This window comes from Eumetopias jubatus, unplaced genomic scaffold (genome assembly GCF_037043125.1).
Source record: "Eumetopias jubatus isolate StellerSeaLion01/CBP00866 unplaced genomic scaffold, mEumJub1_p1.0 scaffold_16, whole genome shotgun sequence".
In the NCBI taxonomy this organism is placed as follows: Eukaryota; Metazoa; Chordata; class Mammalia; order Carnivora; family Otariidae; genus Eumetopias; species Eumetopias jubatus.
The window spans coordinates 58,766,117-58,785,538 of record NW_028274822.1 but is presented as its reverse complement, the minus strand read 5'-3'; the positions used below and the strand labels follow the sequence as shown (position 1 = coordinate 58,785,538).

Below are 19,422 nucleotides of genomic sequence, written 5' to 3'. Positions count from 1 at the left end.
TTTGAATTAAGTTGCTATAAACATCCATGTGCAGGTTTTTATGTAGAAATAAGTTTTCAGCTCCTTGAGTCAACACCAAGCAGTGTTGTTGCTGAATCATAGGGTAGGGGTCTGTTTAGTTTTGTAAGAAATCCCAAACTGTTTTCCAAAATGGCTGTGTCATTTTGCATTCCCACCGGCACTGAATAAGAGTTCCAGTTGCTCCACATCCTCGCCAGCATTTGGCCTTATCAGTGGCCTGGATCTGAGCCATTCTAATAGGTGAGGGGTAGCTTAAGTAATTTCAAATTAATTTTTCATGAAGCTCTCTGCTCACATATTTGAAAGAAGTCTTAATTATGAGTTTTGAGTAATGAAGAACAGAGGAAATGAAACTGTTTCAATAGAACCCATTTCTGAGTAACACTGCTAGGTCTATCTTTGACCAAAATTCATCAAAGATTCATGTTTCCATGTGGTTCAAAAACTGCTTTTTTGTTATGTTTGACGAGTGATAGTTAAAAACAAAATATTAAACCAAATGAGAAGAAAATACCATTTCTTAATTTTGGCAGCAACACACAGATGTTTGTATGCTGCCATTATTTTAAATTCAAGTACTAAAATAATAACTAAAGCAGCTTGCCAAATGACTAATTAATAAAAAGAAGGTGCTTCTGGTATAGATTAGGTAAACGTAGTTTAAAATCCTTCATCTTCAGTGTTTTAAAAAACACCTAAAAATTTGACAGAATTCTTTGGGGGTGCAAGTAGTATCTGAAATATAAAAAAGTAGAGCAAGGTATAGTTCTAGTGTGATTGTTGAAGTGTAGGGATGGTGGGTCTGCCCGAAGCAGGAGTGGGATGGGGGAGCTATAGGATCTACACCAACCTGGGTTTTGAAGGAGGAAAAGAATCCTTCGTTTTCTTTCTAGGCCAGCACACATGGTAGAGGAGAAAATCCAGGATTTGGGATTCTTGCTCCCCTTTACTGACTTCTACACTGAACATGAAAAAGTTGCTTGTAGAACTTTAAAAGCATCTCTGGTATTCCTTAGGGGGAAAAATTACTCTTTTCTAGATTTTTTTCCCTAAATAGGGCAGATTTGCAAAGATGGAAAGACAAGGAAATGCTAAAAATAACTTTCCCCAACTAGTGGTAGCCAAACGCATATGGGAAGACAGAAATAGTTTTCGATGGCCCAAAGCAAAACTGTGACGCAAGATGAACTCCCCAAGTGCAGGGGGTAATTAGAAACAGCCACGAAAATGTACTCAGGACGCTGTGGGAACAGTTGCTGAATGTGGAGAGAGGTGATGATGGTCTTGCAACTTCTTGGAACCTGTGGACTTTGAGTAACTGAATCTGAAAATATTCATTCCTGTCATTTTTCACAAAGGCACGGATGCTGGGCTCCTTCTTGGAAAGTCAGAAATTCCGGATCTTCTAACAGCAATTCTGCGGAGGGGAGTGTGATCTGCATTGCACATTTCGTGAAGCCCAGTGGCAAATGGCTCTGTGGCTGCTTCTCGGCTGAGGGTTTTGTTTTTGACTCGGGCATGTGGAGTAGAGCCACCTGTGGCCCGTGAGCAGCGATGAGAAGGCAGGAGAGCTTGCCAAGATCAGCATCACTCTGGGCTTTGGCCCAACTGACCAGCCGGTTTCCCTGCCTTGGAAATTCGGGCTGCCGTGCAGCCAGCTGGCTGGGTGCTCCTGCCAGGGCTGCCTCCCCGGGTGGGGAGGGTCAACAGCTAGGACCACAGGGGCCGCTGGACCCGCCATGACGGGCGACAGGGAACCTGGAAGGGCAGCTCCTCCATGTTGCTGCCAATTTCCCTTTGTCGTTGGCCTCCGTGTCCATTAATGATTCCAGATAGTCACATTCTCTTCCCTCTGCCCTCATCTCAGTACAGATATTCAGTCAGTGTATACCTGATGAAGAGCAGTGGTTGATAAAATATTATATTTCTTTGTACTGGTCAGCAGTCAGTGCTGGAGCCCCAGACTTACCACCAGGCACCTCTCCAGGGCCCCCCTAGCCCTCCCCAGGGTCTGAGGGGTGAAGGGCTCATGCTTTCAGGAGTACAGCACTGTCTAAAGATTGACCTGCATCCACCCCACGCTGTTGTTCAATGCTGTGAACTGAACCTGTGAACTGAACCTCTTTCTTTTTCTTTCTCCCTCTGACCTTAATTTCCTGCCTTTGACCCCCAATTCTGCTTTTGGCCATTCCCTTAGTCTACGATCCCTCAAACAACCTACAGGCCAGTCTTCTTTGTTCCAGAATCCTGGGCTGCTTCTCCTTTCCCATGCTGAAGAACGGCCCACCTTCCTCTGCTTTTGTCCTGACAGGTGAGATCAATAGCTGGACAGTGCTCACCTCCCCGAAAAGGAATCTGATCAGAGAAGGGGGAGGACTCTGGACACATCACATAGGCAGCCTGTCACTTACACCACAGCCAGACTTCCCAGGTTTTTGGGAATTGTTTTCTTGGATGCCTCTATTCAGCCGACTCAAGGGTAGAGCCTCCAGACTGACCTCTTTGCTCCCTGCCTGCTAATCCATTTATCAAAAAAAAAAAAAAAAAAAGTAAACCAAGCCTCACTGTTCCCAGATGAGCCTGGTTTCAGACAGTTTTCAGCTCCCCCTTCCCCTTTGTTGCGTCTCAGTTATAAGTCCTACTTTGCATTTGTCCCAGGCAACACCCCCATTCACTCTCCTCCCTCCCATGAGAGCATAGTTGTAAGCTGACAACCAGCTAAAGGTTATTCTGATGCCAGGTGTCCTCAGGTCTCTCCTTGGGAAAACTGAACTCAGAACTAACAACACTGTAGTCATCAAAGGAGCTGCAATTTCACAAGTTACATGGATGGACACACGCCTTTCCCGAGTACCCACCACATATGAGATTCGGTGTGCACAAAGATGACATGCTGGGGGACAACGTCCTTGTTGGGGTTTGGGTTTCTGGTTTAGAGAAAGAAGAAATACAACCTGCAAGGAGAAGAAGTGAAAAATGACACAAAGGAGTCAGAAAGGAATGGCAGCAGAGGATGGAGACACCACTGTGGCCGGGGGACTCCCAGGGCCTGTGTTGGGAGGAAGGTCCTAGGCCTGGGGAGGAGGCAGCTGGGTTTGAATCTCGGCTTTGCCAAGGTGTGTGCCCCCACCATGCCTCAGTTTCCCCGACTGTGAGATGGGAATAATCATACTACCTCATAGGGCCGTCATGAGAATTATGTGAGACAATGCTCGTCAGGTCCCTAGCACATGGTAAATGGGGAATTAGCAGAAGCTATTGCTGTGTGAGCTTCATGGAGGAGACAGCACCTGGTCTGACCCTAAAGCCAAGGCACATGTGGACATATGCCCCAGGACAGTTCATGGTGCAGTTGGGGACTCAGAGACAAACCAGGCCTGCGTCTTAACTAGCAAAGGGCTTCTAAAGAACTGACAAATCCCATTCTTTTGGGCTGAGAAGATAAGTGATGCCAACCCTTAGTGATACCATTTTTTAATAATAGCCACTAAAGAAAGCTGCTAATGAAAAAGACAAAGCACGCAGGCATACCCTGTAGCAAAGATCATCAACTCAAGGGGCTAAAAGTATTCACAAGTGACATTCTGGAGGAATGACGGATTTTCCCGGAGACGGGTATTTCTCCCCATAATGGCTAGGGGGCGATGGAAGCACGCAAAAGCAGGGAGAATGTTCGCTGTGCTGACAGGCCAGCCCTGGGCCCTGCTCTGCTCACCTATACGGAGCATCCAAACCCCCCCACCGCCAAACACCCCATGGGCTCACACTCTCACCCCTTCCTGGCTTCTTTCTCCAAATATTTCCTGAAAGACTAATATGTCTCAGGCAGGCATAGGTACCAAGCAGCAGAAATGTATGGAAAACTCTATAGATATAAATACTGAGTCTTAAATGTGGCATTAATTGTTAGGTTGCCATGTTCGAGAAATGCATATCTGTTAAGATGAGGTTTCATTTGAACACTTGAAGCCTCCTTTAAAACTCATACTTGTCTAAACACTGTTCAACGTTTTGCGGACTACACTCAATTTGAGGAAAAAAGCCCCAACTCAGCAGTGAATTCTGGATAAGGTATGGCTTTGCCATCATCGAGTCTGGGTTCAGCTCTGAGCTGCAGCACGATCAGTGGCATGAGCCCAGATGAGTTAATCTCTCCAAGGCGCAGGTTCTATGGCTCTAAAAGGTAATGCATAATTGTACGTTTGCAGTATGTGGCATTCAGTAGGCGTTCAGCAGGTGTTAGTTCCCAAGTCTCTGCTCTCTAGGAGGAAGAGGAAGGAGGGAAGTGTGTCCACATACTCCATGTCCTTGGCTGGGGACGCGGCCACTGCACAAGAGGCATTGTCTATATGGACATACGCAGGGAATATCAGTTAATTCAAATGCCCCCAAACACTTGAAATCATAGGGGAGGAAATTGAGATAGTCTGAAATATGCTTATTACGAGGTGAGGAGAAGAGTTTAGTCCAACAGACATGTCTTGAGCGCTCCATCCATGTGGGGCAGGGGGTCAGGGAAGGGGAGATCAAGACAAGACCAGGTGGGAATCTGGCCAAGTGCAGTAGCTTCAGGAGCAATGGTGTGACACCTGGGCAAAGACAGTGAGGAGAGGGGCGGAGAGGGAGAGAGAAAAGCTGCAGTGAGGACGTCTGCCCCCCTGCTTCACATGGCTTTATTAATAGCTGGTGTCAGCTGGTTTCTGGGTAATTGGGTTTGATGGCTCAGCCTGGATTTGATTGACATGTGTGCTGAGAGGGGCTCCTGGGGGAAATCTTGAATTTGATTTAAGCACACTGAATTTTACATGTCATAAAGTATTTTATGAACTGCAAGTGCCCTGGATGACCTCAGAAAATGTTTATTTTGGGGATATGAAGTTTGCTATTAGAACGGGGGTGTGATGTGCAAGAAGGGTCTTGGGTTCAGGACTCTCACACTTGACTGCGACTCCAGTTTTGCTCCTTATGACTCGTTAGACATGCACCTGATGACTTCTAAGACAGAGCTTGTTGCAGAGTTCCAGGGTGGTCCCCCAAATTCCTGTCCCTGGGATGCATGTCTTGGATAATCCCCTCCCCCAAATGTGGTGGGACCTTTGAATATGGTGGGATAGCATGTTCATGATTCTCTTACATGGTATGGCAAAGGTGAGGGGAGTTTGCTGAGGTAATCGAGGTACCGAGTCAGTTAATGTTGAGTTACTAAAAGGGAGATTATTCTGGGTGGGCCTGACCTAATCAGGCATACTTTTGAAAAGAGGGTCGAGAGGTCAGAGACAGAAGTCAGGAGGATTTTCCTGATGGCCTTGAAGAAGCAGACTGCCATGTTGTGGAGAAGACCACATGCCAGAGGACGACCCCAACGGAAGGTCAGCAAAAAGCTAGGGACCGAGTGCAGCCACCATAGGGAACTTTGGCTATCATTTCAGGGAAGGCCGTCTTGGAGGACCACAAGCAGTGGGCTTGATGAGATGAGATCACAGCCCAGCTGACATTTTGACTGCAGCCTTGTGAGGCCCTGAACAGAGGACCCACGAAGCCCTGCTGGAGTCTTCATCCATGGAAGCCTCAAAATTTATGGTAATATTTTCCTCAGCAATAGAAATGAACTCAGAACTCACATTACCTACTTTACAGGGTTGTTGTGGGGATTAGGGAAGAGGTCTGCAGAGCACCTGGCATTGTCAGAAATCATTAGTTAATGATAGCTTTTAGTCCTGTAATTGGTAATTATCCCATCGTTTTTTAGGGAACATAAATCTCTCCTTCTTGAATGGATCTGGTGAGGTGCTAAGAAATACTGAGAGGGTTGAATGAAATGATGCGTGTACCACGCTCCTAGGGTAGTGTCTGGTGCAGTACACAGTACGTGATGGCAATGATGATGGCGATAACGACCATCCTGACTCACAGTGATGGTGACTTTTATCCTGGTGAGAATTAGGTATATTTCTCAATAACACACAGATCTCTTCTTCCCCCTTAAAACCACTTTTGACTCACTTCACTTAAGCTAATTAGCTTTTCTGGCAGAAGTACCAGAGACCATTACTGAACCATCCACTGAGTAGACATGAACCTTAGACATAATCTGGTCCGACTTCTTCAGTTTACAAAAACACCTTGAATATGAAGCGGGGTTTTTCAATGCCACAAAGCGAATTAATAGCGGGATCAGGAATAGAATTCAGGTATGTGGATGCCAAGGTCATTCCCACAGAATCAATTTTCTGAAAATTTCCCTTTATTTAAGACACAGTGCCATTTCAACTCACAAATTATCAGCATTCCCTTGTAAAACTCACCCCGCACATAATTTATCAGTTGTGAATGTTCATTTCCAGCTACCTCTCCTGAAGAATTTGTTATTGATCTTGATTCATTGAATTAACATTTATTGAGGGCCCACTATGTGCTATATTTAGAATCAAGCTTGTTAACCTGTAGTCCCAAGTCACACTAAAATTATACCCCAAGTTCCTTGTAAGCCTATTTGCCATAACGATCCTCTAAGTGGGTGCTGCTGTGACTACCATTTTATAGGTGAAGACACTGAGAAATAAAGAGGTCCAAGGGGTGGTTGCCAGAGGGAAGGGGGCTGGAGGGCTGGGTGAAATAGACACAGAGGTATGGACTTCCAGTTATACTATGAATAAGTCACGGAGACAAAAAGTATGGCATAGGGAACGTAGTCAATAATATTGTCATATCCTTGTATGCTGACGGATGGTGATTACACTTCCTGAGTAATGAATAGAATCGACGCATTAATATGTTGTGCGCCTGAAACTAATAGAACATTGTATGTTAATTATACTTCAATACAAAAATAGATAATAAAACACCGTGTCTCAAATTAGCGAGAAAAGAAAAAAGAGGTCCAGGGGTTTGCAGGGCCAAACAACTAGTAAGTGATGGAGTTGGGATTTGTACTGGCTGCCACTTTGAACTTCTTTCCACTTTTAACTAGACTGCTTCCCAGAAGCTGGTTTGGCCAAATAATAATAAAATGAGTCAGACAAGTCAAGAACTGCCCCCTCCCGCCTTCATCCCCATCACTGAGGCTCTGCTGGATCTGGGATGATGCTCAGGCACAGATTCTAAGGACTGACAGCACGAAGGCTCCCAGCATGGACAGTGAGGGAGGAGGAAAGGCTGAATGGTTCTCCTGATTTTTTGGTCCCTTCTCAGCAGAATTCTCCTTCTTCCTCAGCAGACGTCTGAGAAGCTTGGTCAGACGCTGACAGGGGCCCAGATCCTGACGATGGTACCCCACATTTCTCATTAATGACCCTGTCTCTCCAGGGCCTGAGTCTGCCACCTACCTGTAAGGAGGGCGACCTGCAGGAGGTGACCAAGCTCTGGCTCCGTGGCTGAGGTAAGCTCATGAGCAGGGACAGGTGCTTCTTCACGCTTCCCATATTTGTAGTGAGAACAGGGGAAGGCCACTGAAGATGGAGGATAATCTTCCAGACAGCACGAAATCTAAAGCCCTGACGTGTTTTTTTTTTTTAAAGATTTTATTTTATTTATTTGACACAGAGAGAGCACACACACAAGCAGGGGGAGCGGGAGAGGGAGAAGCAGATTCCCAGGACTCTGGGATCATGACCTGTGCTGAAGGCAGATGCTTAGTTGACTGAGCCACCCAGGTGCCCCTGAAGCCCTGAGGTTTATAAACCTCTCCCTCCCACCACAGGTCCTGTCCCCATGGTCATTGCCTGCAAACCCTAGGATTATGGATCTCAACATGCAGGAACAGAGAGAGAGCAAGAATGAGGTCAGTTGAGACAGTCTTGTTCTGCTAAGTTGGGGTGGCAAACTGCGTGTTGAGAAATGCAAAGCGATGGAGTGCCCTCTGCCAGAGCACAGCCGCATGAATGTCCCCACAGGCCAGGTTGGGGGAGACAGATCAGGTTGGGGGCAAAAAAAAAGAGCTCCAACCAAAAAAATGTAGCTCAGGATCAGCACCAGGACAGGATTAATGCCAGAATCCAACAGAAGCTTGATATTTTCATAGTTTTCCATAGGTACTGGGTTTCCCCCCATATATATCGGTTTTAACTATTTAACTATTGACTATTGACAAACGGTGGTTTGTTTTTTCCATTAGTTCTTTTAAAATAACCCCCATGTTGTTTTCCACAAACACCGTGTCTGAAGAGCCTGTGCAGCGCATCACGTTGTTGATATGCCCCCAAGCACTGTAAGTTGAGTGGTACACAGAGTAAGAGGGTCCTGCTGCAATCTACAAAACACAAAATTAACTTTAAGATGTTACCATACATATTGTAGCTTCTTGCCTGTATTTTGAAAATAAATGATGCAAGTACTATTCATGAGGTCTATAAACCTTTTTGATGTGATGACAAGTCTTTTCCATTTTATGGACAAGGCAGGGAGGCCTGGTGGGGTTAAGTCACATGCTTGAAAAGATGGGAAACCATTGCCTTACTGGTGGAGTCAAGGGGACTCCCCTGACCCGGTGGGTGGTTGTTTGGGCAGCTACCACGCCGCCACCAGTAACCTGAAATTAGGATGAACTTGTACTTCCATCCAATGGTTCCTTAGCAGCTGCCCACCTCCAGGATCGGCTCCCCCCACAGCATCTGATACAGCTGATCCCCTTCCCAGGCCTACTTGTTACCCAGGGAAGTCATGAAAAGCATTGTTTTTAGAGACACGATTAAAATGCACTTATAGGGGTGCCTGGGTGGCTCAGTCAGTGAAGCGTCTGCCTTCAGCTCAGGTCCTGGGATGGATCCTCGCATCGGACTCCTTGCTCAGCGGGGAGCCTGCTTCTCCCTCTCCCTCTGCCTCTGTCTCCCCTGCTGCTTGTACTCTGTCTCTCTCTCTCTCAAATAAATCTTAAAAAAATAAAATAAAATACACTTATAAAATTTGTTATACAAATACATAGAAATATATCTCTATGCGAATGTTCAATTGATTAGTTCCCTACGATATGTGTGAAAAGTAAACAGCTAGGTAAGAAACCACCAACATGTTAGCATTAAGCCTACAGAGCCTGCTCCCGGCAGGGTGCTGTGAGGCGTAAACTGGCCTGACCTAACCACAGGAGTGATTAATCCCGTATTCCTTCTGCTCCCAGGCTGTGGGTTGAGGCTTCCCCCTCTCCAGTGCAAGCGGCTTCTCCTCCGCCCCATAGAGTCCATGAGACCGAGCAGGCCCTTGATGTTCACTGAGGTCCCCTCAGTCCTGCCCAGTGACTGGAAGTCTCAGTTTTGGGGGGAGACTTGGCATTTCATGAAACAAACCATTGCCGAGCATCTGTCTGGGCAGAGCCACTTGGAAATAAAGTCTGGAAGCCCGCTAACACTCGGGGCCTGTGCCTCTCTCCCTTCCACCAGCTCTCAGTATTCTCTGCTCTTGCCCTCGGGGCTCCTGTGCTCTCTTCTTCCCTCCTCATTTCCCCTTCTCCGTGGCACAGGAGTCAAAGAACGGCGTTCAGTCTCTACGTTTTCCATCTCAAGGGTATCTGCCCTCACAACCTTTTCTATTGCTGTGGATCAAAATGTCATTGCTTCTACTTGAAGTAGATCGAGGCTCCGTGGTGCCAGTGGGAGAGAGAATATAAGCTCCATACATCACCCGCTTACTAACTTTCTCTTCCTGTGTGTATCGGTTTCCCCTTACCACGTGCAAAACTCAAGTTTTGCCTTGCCCATGATGACTTTGTGGGCGCTCCTGTGTCCCGACTGTGTGCACAGCACTACCTCATTCCACCGTGGCTGTGCCCCTAGGAGGCGCATATTAGTCCCATTTCATGGGAAAGGCAGGGAGGCCTTGGGAGGTTAAGTCACGTGCTCAGGAGGGCCCCCGGATTGGAAACGGCAGCTGCTGCATCCTGCCCTTCAAATCCCCCTCATGGTCTTTCCTTTTCTCTGTGGTGTCGACCAAGTCCTCATTTCTTCTGTAGCTTCCTTCTTCATTGGGTCTATCACATATGGTCTGTCTCCCTGCCTCTTTCCCAGCCCCTGACGAGAGTCCACCAGCCCTATGAAGGCAGGGGCTTTTGTCAGTTACATTCCCTGGGGTATCCCGGTGGCATGGAAGACTACCTGCCTCCCAATGACACAGAATAAATATCTTTTTAAGAAGATTTAATTTATTTATTTATTTGAGAGAGAGAGACAGTGCTTGCATGGGGCGGGGCGGGTAGGGGGACGGGAAGAGGGAGAGGGAGAGAGAATCCCAGCATTCTCTCGATCTCACAATCCTGAGATCATGACCTGAGCCGAAACCAAGAGTCGGATGCTTAACTGAGCGACCCAGAGCTCTAAATAAACTTTCTTTCTTTCTTTCTTTTTTTTTTTTAGTGAATGGATAAAAGTAGCTAAAGCTAGAGGTCTAAGGAAGTGTATTACCCCAAGTTTAGCACCACCTTATGTATCACCCAAAGCTTTTTTTTTTTTTTTAATATAGACAATTCATCTCTTTTGTGTCCAGTGAGGAAATAGTGTTTGGAAATTTTCTGTAGATGAAGCAAGCCCTGTGGCTTTCATCTGAACCAACTCCCTGGGCAGCTTTGGGTTTCTCTCTATCCACCTGACAGGGAGGTGGGTTCAATTGTTGGTAGCCACAGAAATCCATATTCATTATAAGAGTTGAGCTCTTTGAATACCATTATGGGATGCATTAGTGATACCTCAGGAATCACATCAGTATAATGTCCAAGACACACTTACGGATATTCATGCTTTTTGCCATGAGATTTTTCCATATGGCTACCAGCTTCGCATGTGTTTCTGCTCCCAGACAGTAGCACTTGTAAACACTGACACATCCTTCAACCTCTTCTCCAGCCCTCCCTGCCAAACGCCTTCCAAAAATGAGCCCAACTCTGACTTGACTTTATTTGTGTGCATGTCTTGTGCCATTTTTTCTGTATGCTCCTTATATGGGAATGTTCTAGGATTTTCGTAGATCTTTTTTTTAATTTATTTATTTGACACACACACACACACACACACACACACACACACACACAGAGCGCACAACAGGGGGAGTGGCAGGCAGAGGGAGATGCAGACTCCCTGCAGAGCAGGGAGAGCCCGATGCAGGACTCGATCCCAGGACCCCGGGATCATGATCTGAGCCGAAGGCAGTTGTTTAACCAACTGAGCCACCCAGGCGCCCATTCGTAGATCTTTTTAATGTGGGCTTCAATATCTGCTTCAGTTGCTGTCTTACATAATTATTCTCTCTATTCATATAAAGGTTTGTTGGTTTCAAAAGACTCCACAAACATTTTCTTATCCAACCCTCCCCCCGGCCCATGAGGTTAGCAAGACAAGCATAATTATTGGTGATATTTTATAAACGAGTAGTTTGATTCTCAGAGAGGCTAAGTGTCCTTTTCGAGGCAACAAGGTAGGAGGAGGCAGAAGTGGGACCAGACCCAAGTCTTCAGAAGACATGCCCCACCCTTTCCCACTGTGCCACCGGGCCTGGACCCCTGTTGGCTATGTTTCAAGTGTGGTGCCATGTATAATTAGGTGCTTAAAACATGTTTTTAAGGCTGGTGTTTTCCGCAGCTGAAGTAATAGTCCATGTGAATAGTGTAAAAATAATTGAGCTAAGAGAACCAAAATATAATCCAAGGCAATCAGAGAGGCTGAAGGGTATCATGTGAGGCACAAGGAATAAATAGCTTGGGTGGAGAGAAGATAAATTCTGTGGGGAAAGACCAGGGACAGACTGAGTGGAAAAGAAAAAAGAAAGCCTTGCACGGGTCTAGTGTTCTTCATTTTCAAATAAATGACCTCCTTTATTCTTCAGACCAAACTCGTAGGTAGATGTTATTTAGAATTTCCATTTAATTGAGGAAGGGATAGCAGACCAGAAAGTTTAGTGCTTTTTTCTCAGTTGGTAGAGGTGGAATTTAAAGCAGATTTTCTGCCTCTAAAGACTGAATTCTTTCAAGTGCAAAGCTTAGATTATTTTTCCTCCAAGATTTTGAAGTCACTCTGGGTCCTTGCATTATATATAAGTTCTTCTCTAGGGACAATGGCTGTCCTCTGGGCTTCTCTGTTTTTATAATCAGCCCGAGAGGGACACAGTGGCCCACGGGACAAATATGAGTTCAAACCCCTGCTCTACCACTCACCAGCTGTGTGAATTTAAGCAAGTTACTTCCCGTCTCTGTGCCTCAGTTTGTGGTCTGTAAAATGGGGATAATAATAAATCTGGCACATAGGATTGTTTTGAAGATCAAGGGAGACGTATGTCAAGTACTCAGCACGGAGCCTAGTACCTAGAAAACCCTCATTAAATGTTAGTTGTTGTCATTGTGCTGTATAATAAAAGCACTTGTCTGCTCTTTGTCTCAGGTTCTAAACTCTTGGAATTTCCTGAATGCTAGGAGCCCTTGGACCACACCTGAGTTAACGCTAACCAGGTAACTCAGGATAGGGCCAGTTGTGGTACCAGCCTGACCTCCCCACCTCTGGGGAGGGGAGCTGGAGTTTGAGTTCAGTCATGTGGCCAATGATTTGGTCAATAGTGTCTGCGTAATAAAATTCCAATGAAAACACTGGATACCCAAAGCTGCCCCAAGGTTGATGAGCATACTGAAGTATCGGGAGGGTGACACATCTTGATTCCACAGGGAGAGGGCATGGAAGCAGCTTATTCAGGACCATTCTAAACCTCACCCTATTGATCTCTTCATGTGGCTATTCCTGATTTGTATCTTACTTTTTTTTTTAAAGCTCCTAGTGTGGAGCCCAGAGTGGGACTTGAACTCTGAGACCCTGAGATCAAGACCTGAGCTGAGATCAAGAGTCAGATGTTTAACCAACTGAGCCACCCAGGCACCCCCTGATTTGTATCTTTTATAGTAAAACCATAATCATAAATATAGCACTTTCTGAGTTCTAGGAATCATTCTAGTGAATTATTAAACCTGAGGGGGTCATGGGAACCCCAATTTCATAGCCAACTGGTCAGAAGTACAGGTGACCTGGGGACCCCCAAACTAGCAGCTGGTGTCTGAAGTGAGGCACTGTGGATGGAGAGTGTGCCCTTCACCTGTGGAGTCTGTGCTAACCCAGGGGGGTGAGTGGCAGAGGTGAACAGCGTGTTGCACACTGTTCTCATTGGATCAGGCATCGTCCATCCCAGAAAAAGAAACACCTCCCAGAAGGCCAGGTTGTAGGTCATGCGGGCAGGAAAAATAGACCATGTTCAATCAGAAACTCAAGTTTCTCAGCATGTAGGTCTTCTTTGGGCTATGAAAGGGGGTGTCTTTGCAAACATTTCCAGGACTGGAGATGGGAGTCTGGGGCGGGGGAGGGGGGGGTCAAGAGCAATAGACTTAGAATCCTATCCCAATTTGTGAGTAATGCTTACTTATTCAAGGACACATTAATTATTTCTGGAATTATAATAGTGCTGCTACTCCTACTCCTATTCCTACTACTAAACATTCCAGGTAATCTCCAAAGTGGCTTATTGAAAATTGGCTATTTTGAACCACCCTTCTTTTTCCTGGACATTTGGGGCCCTTCTAAGCTCTCTCATCTCCAAAGCAGATTCTTCTGATGGCAATCTCCACGTCCTGGACGCCTTCCAAATACTCCTCGTTGTGCGGATTTTCTGGTCCAGGCTCCATTTAGAGGCCTTGCCCCTGCTCTCCCCATCCACAGGTCCCAGTCTGGGGCAGCACAGGGTGACACTGGACGCCTGCCCTTTTCCCCATGGTGGGTATCCTTTTCTCTTTCTCTTCAGAGTTTCAGACGTGCCTCTGTGTAAAAGCCTTCTGCAGCTTCTTGCCAAGATTTTTTTTTTTTTTTTGCCTTTCCTCTGAATTCTGCCTCAAGGCATAAATCTTCTTTGAAGTCTTCTATGGAGATTTTTGCACCAGAGTGTTCCTATGATTTGTAGCAACTGAACAGCTGTCTCCTCTTCTAGATTTATCTTGGAGGACAAGGAACAGCAGATGAGCCTATGGTAGAAGAAATCAGGAGTATTTACTTCTGCAGTTCTCTAATAAAAATGAGGTTTTTCCTTAAAAACAATGACACTGTTAAAAACTGACAAAATGAGCATTCTCCAGGCAGTCCGAGTTCCCTGACATGTTTGGCTAAGAGTGGCTGGGAGCTGGCGGGGAGACAGTTGACACGGAGCAAAGGTGGCCAGATACGGGAATGTACGATCTCCAGCCCTGGAGACAGACAGCCTCAGTTCTGCGGAGAGGGATGTCCCCAATTCTTAGGTGCCCACAAACTCACCGGCTATGACCTGAGCCAGTGCAATCTTAATTGTGCAACCCATTTAGACCTGTCGACAACAGGGCTTCTGTTGTAAAAACCAGAGCGATGAACAGTTCCAAAGGTTTCACAATTTTCTCCTTTAACCATGAAATGACACACTTCAGAATCCCACCTTCTGAGAGCCGAAGCCTTTTCTTTGTGTCCCAATCTAGTCTTTTCCCTTTTAACTGAGAGAGAGTCACTGAAAACGCCTTTGGGTGAGCGAAGCAGCCCTCCCTTGTCTGGCGAGCAACCAACTTAGCTTGGTTTTTCTGGCTCTGGTTATCTTTGTTCAGTTTCAAAGCTGTCTCTGCTATTTAAGAAGAGATGTGACCTCGGGTAACCTTACCGAAACTCAGTCCTCTCAGATGAGGATAATAATAGTACTCTCCTCAGATAATTATTATTTGATTGATATGAGGATTAAATAAGATAATCCACATAAGCACTTGGCCTAGTACCTGGCACATAGTAAGCACTTTATAACTATTAGGGGGAAAAACAAAATGGCTGCAAAATAGACAGAAATCCCTAGAGTGCCATTTGACTTGGACACCTTATTAGCCCTGACATTAGCAAGTACGGGAGGCTTAGTACTTATCTCATCCACTGTGTCATTTGACTCTCATAGCACCTTTTAGGAAATTCAGAGTGGGCATTACTGCTATCACCTCACAGCCGAGGAAACTAAGGGAAGGAGACTCGATAGGTCTTAACCTGAGGTCACTGGCGGGTTAGTGACAGGAAGCGTCCTGACTAGTGTCGCCCACTCTGGACCATGGTATTTCCCTCTCAGAACAAAATGTGAACAAAATGTGTGGATGAACAATACATGGTTGACCCAGTAGGCTTGGGTTATCCAAACTCAGCACATTCCGAAGAAAGGTCTAGCACTTGACTGGTTCCTGAGAGAGAACTCTAAGCCCATGGAATATTCTGCCTGACAAGACGGTCTTTATTTACCTGGGGCACTGGGCCATGCCAGATAATCTGTGATCACAGTGCGATTTATGGTGGGGACCTTGGCCATGCTGTCCCAGTTTGGAGATGCTGGAATCTGAATAACTAAGGTCAGTCATGAAGGTACCCCATGCCTCCGTGACTGACCCCAGTAAAGTCTCTGGACACCAAGGCTCACGTAAATGTCCTCAATTGGCAATATTTGGCACATATTCTCACACCTTGTTCCTGGGAGAATGAAGTGCTGTCCACAGGGCTCTGGTGGGGACAGATGACGGGAACCTTACTCCTGGAAGGAAGTAGGAAGGATGGACAGATGGGAAGTAGAGAAAGTTGTGAATCACCCCACAGGTTGGGAAAGCCGCTCCTCCACTGTTTTAGTGGCTTCAATTCACTATTTTAGATCTAGAAAAATGTGCTATATTCTTGGTTTTGAACAAGTTCATCCTTTGGGAGCACATCTTTCTCCTCTTGGTTCCCATTTCCTTTTAAAAATGCCAACTTTCTCAGACAGGGTCTGTTTCTTATTGTGGTTCTGACACTCGTGGAACTCTCTCCTCGCTCCATGTGGCCACCACCTGCCATCCTTTGGGTCTCAGCGTCCATGTGACTTCCTCCTGGAAACTTCCCCCAGCCCCCAGTCTAGGATAGGTTGTCACCCGTGGTGGCTTTAAAATCTGTCAGCTTGATGAGGACAACCACATCTCCCAGAACTCCCTTCCCTATAAGTGTCCAGTCATGATGAGCCACAAAAGAGACTCTTGTAGGAGGTGAGGAGGGTGGACATGAGGCAGCAGCGCTTCTGGAGCTGACAACGTGGTCTCGCACCTGCTGGCTCACCTCATTGGCGGGAGGCAGGGGCTGGCCCTGAGTGCTTCTCCCTTCCAGCTTCTCCGACTCCTGGGCCAGATGTATGCTTTTGTCCATGACTGAGGGGGTGTCTGGGAGGCAACAAGAAGGCTTCTTTATCTCCCCCACTTTACATCCAACTTTCTTTCCCCAATTTCCTGCCCTGTGAGCTCTTCAGGCTCCAGCCTCGGATGTGAAGACAACAGCCAGATGGAAGGTGCTTAGCAGCTCCCACAATTGCATGAGGCCAGTCCCTGTAACAAATCTATCATCTATCTATCTATCATCTATCTATCTATCTATCTATCTATCTATCTATCTATCTATCTATCTATCTATCATCTATCTATCTATCTATCTATCTATCTATCATCTATCATCTATCTATTATCTATCTATCTATCTATCTATCTATCTATCTATCTATCTATCATCTACCACCTATCATCTATCTATTTACTTATTTACCTACCTACCTACCTACCTATCTTAGATCAGGCTGCTATAACAAAGTACCACAGCCTGGGTAGCTTATAAACAACAGAAATTTATTCTCATGGTTCTAGAGCCTGGGAAGTCCAAGATCAAGGCTCTGGCAGATTTGGCATCTGCTGAGGACCCTCTTCGTCATTCATGGCTGTCTTCTCACTGTGTCCTTACCAGGTGGACAAGAGAGGGAGCTCTCTGGGCTCTCTTTTATAAGGACACTAGTCCAATTCCATTGGGGGTAGGTTTCAGTGTATGAATTTAGAGGGGACCACCTGGGTCTTTGTCTATCTCTTAGTGGCTCTGCTTTTCTGAACCCTGTTAGATCATGCCAACCATTCCTTCACTATCCAGACTTCACATCATCGCCTTTACAACACTGGGCTGTCATTTCCTGCAACTCTCCAAGTCTCACCAAGTTATGCAGGCTTCCCTTAGTCTGGCATCCCGTGCCCTGCCCTGAGGCCAGTACTTCATGAGGGCAGAGACGAAGCGTGGCTTGTTCTCTGCTATACTCCTTGAGATACATAGTCTCTGGCATAAATTAGGTGCTCAAGAAATACTTGGCGCATGAAAAATGGAATGAGTTTTACTTCAATTGAATCTTTTTCCCCCCTGTTCAGCAGGAATTTGTTTGACAGTTCATAGCTCGGACATGGACTCACCCCTTGTGCAGGGATGAAGAAGGTCAAGGTGCAGTAATTGAGGGAAGAAATAAGCATTTGGTTTTGGAATCTTTTGGCAAAATAAAGTGGTTTAAATAATTTAATTATACTAGATTCTCATGTCTACATCATTTCCATGCTTTTACCTTTGGGCAGGTAAGTGTGCACATGAGCACACCACTCCATTCGCTTCGTTCTCTGCATTTCTTAAGTTGGCTCTAGGGGAGAAAGCCTGGCCAGGCAGCCAAGGCTTTAGGTGCCCCTTGGCCACTGAAGGCTGACTTGCCTTGTTGCGTGGCCTCAGGTAAGTTATCTCAGCTCTCAGTTTCCCTTTCTGCAAAATTAGTTGGTAGGACCAGTTGATTCACCATCAGAAACTTTGTATTTATCTTGTCAGGCTCACTGCTTCTACCAGCTTCTACCATCTCATGACCATAGAGCAGAATAGCATAAAGTGGGGAATATGCTCTGTGCTCATGAATAAAAGAAGATATTTAAGGTCAAATTCTAAATTCCTGTCCTTGTGCATTTTTTTTTTAAATTGTGGTAAAATATATATACCAAGGAACTTTCATCATCTTTAAGTGTACAGCTCTGTGGAACTGAGTACATTTACAATGCTATGCAACCAACCCCACCATCCATCCACAGAACTTTTTCATCATCCCAAACAGAAACTCGGTCCCCATTAAATAACTTGGCATTTCCTCCTCCTCGCGGCCCCCGGCAACCACCATTTTACTTTCTGCCTCTACACATTTAACTACTCAAGTACCTCAAATAAGTGGAATTATATGATATTTGTCCTTTTTTTGACTGGCTTATTCATTTAGTGTAATAGCCTCAAGATTCACTCTTGTTACAGCATGTGTCAGGATTTCCTTTTTTTTTTTTTTAAGGCTGAATAATATTCCATGGTAGTATAGATGTAATAATTTTTTTATCCATTCATCCTTTAATGGGCCCTTGGGTTGTTTCTACTTTTGGCTGTGGTGAATAATCCTGCTATGAATATTTGTGTACTCAAATATCTGTTTGAGTCCCTGCTTTCAATTCTTTTAGGTATATACCTAGTGGTAGGTTTGTTGGATCACATGATGGGCTATGTTTAATTTGGGGGGAAATTGCCAAACTGTCTTCTTAGCTCCTAATTTTTAAAGTCTATCATCTCAGAGTCTGCAGCAACAAGATTTGGTCATGCGGTTATTAGGTTGCTATTAGAATTGGCTTCTGTCTGCCAACCAGGAAGAGGGCCTTTGCCAGACACCGACTCTACTGGTACTTTTATCCTGGACTTCTTAGCCTCTGGAGTTATAAAAAATAAATGTCTATTGTTTTAAAATAATTGGTGTTGAGATCCAGGACAATTTACAGCATGGCTGTAAGTGCTTTAGAAGGAGACTGGGGTTCAGGTGGTGGCTTCATCAAATGCCAGCTGTGTGATCCTGGGGATATCATCAACCACCTTGACTGGTGGTTCCCACATGGGTGAAGTAAGCATACACTTTACTCCCCAGGGTTACTGAAGGGATTAAACACACAGAAAACATTTTGTGTAATGCCTGGCATAGAATAAAGGCTCAATTAAAATCAACCCCCTTCATCCTTTGCATTTCATGGCCACACCCTCTCCACTTGGGTCCACCCTCTGCACCCCACAAAGTCTGTCCTTCTGCTACACTCTTCTCAGAACACTTTTCTGTGTTGCCCCATCTCCATTCTTTCCAGGCCTTCATCTCTGAAAATACCATTTGGAAAGGAGTTCCTACAAGCCCTTGGCAGGGCTTAGTAATCCATAATTTAATGCGTGGGCCTCCCTGGGGCATCTGTTTTTTAACAGGGCTTGAGCTTGCAACCTAAGGATGTGTGCTAACAGTGTTTTAGACACTTGGTATCGAACCCTGAATGGTAGTAATGGGGTGGATGACCTCCACTAGGAAGCTTAGATCCTGCTGTGGACCCCACTGTACACTCTCCCTGGCCTAAAACAGTGTGGGGGTAGACAGAATAATCAACCTGAAAAATTGAACCAGACCGGTCAGTCATGGGAAAAGGAGAGGCAGCACACATTTCTGACCAAACTGCTCAGAGGCAAAGTGACATTTCCACAATTGAAATGTTCAACTCACAAAACCCCTGGAATATGCTAATTAACAGTCAGGAAA

General features: G+C 45.6%; 1 long non-coding RNA gene across 9 annotated transcripts in view; it reads left to right on the top strand.

The window, feature by feature from the left end:
- Positions 1-8,860, top strand: part of LOC114224711 (uncharacterized) — a 50,913-nt gene extending 42,053 nt beyond the window's left edge. For 4 of the 9 annotated variants that reach the window (XR_015767039.1, XR_015767036.1, XR_015767034.1 and 1 more), the window contains exons 3-5: positions 1,380-2,332; positions 5,451-5,601; positions 7,238-8,860. This is a non-coding gene — a long non-coding RNA (uncharacterized LOC114224711). Of the gene's footprint in view, positions 1-1,379; positions 2,333-5,450; positions 5,602-7,234 lie in introns of all 9 variants that reach the window. The other 5 variants (XR_003612444.2, XR_015767037.1, XR_015767041.1 and 2 more) reach the window with 5 other exon arrangements.
- The last annotated feature ends 10,562 nt before the right edge of the window (positions 8,861-19,422 follow it).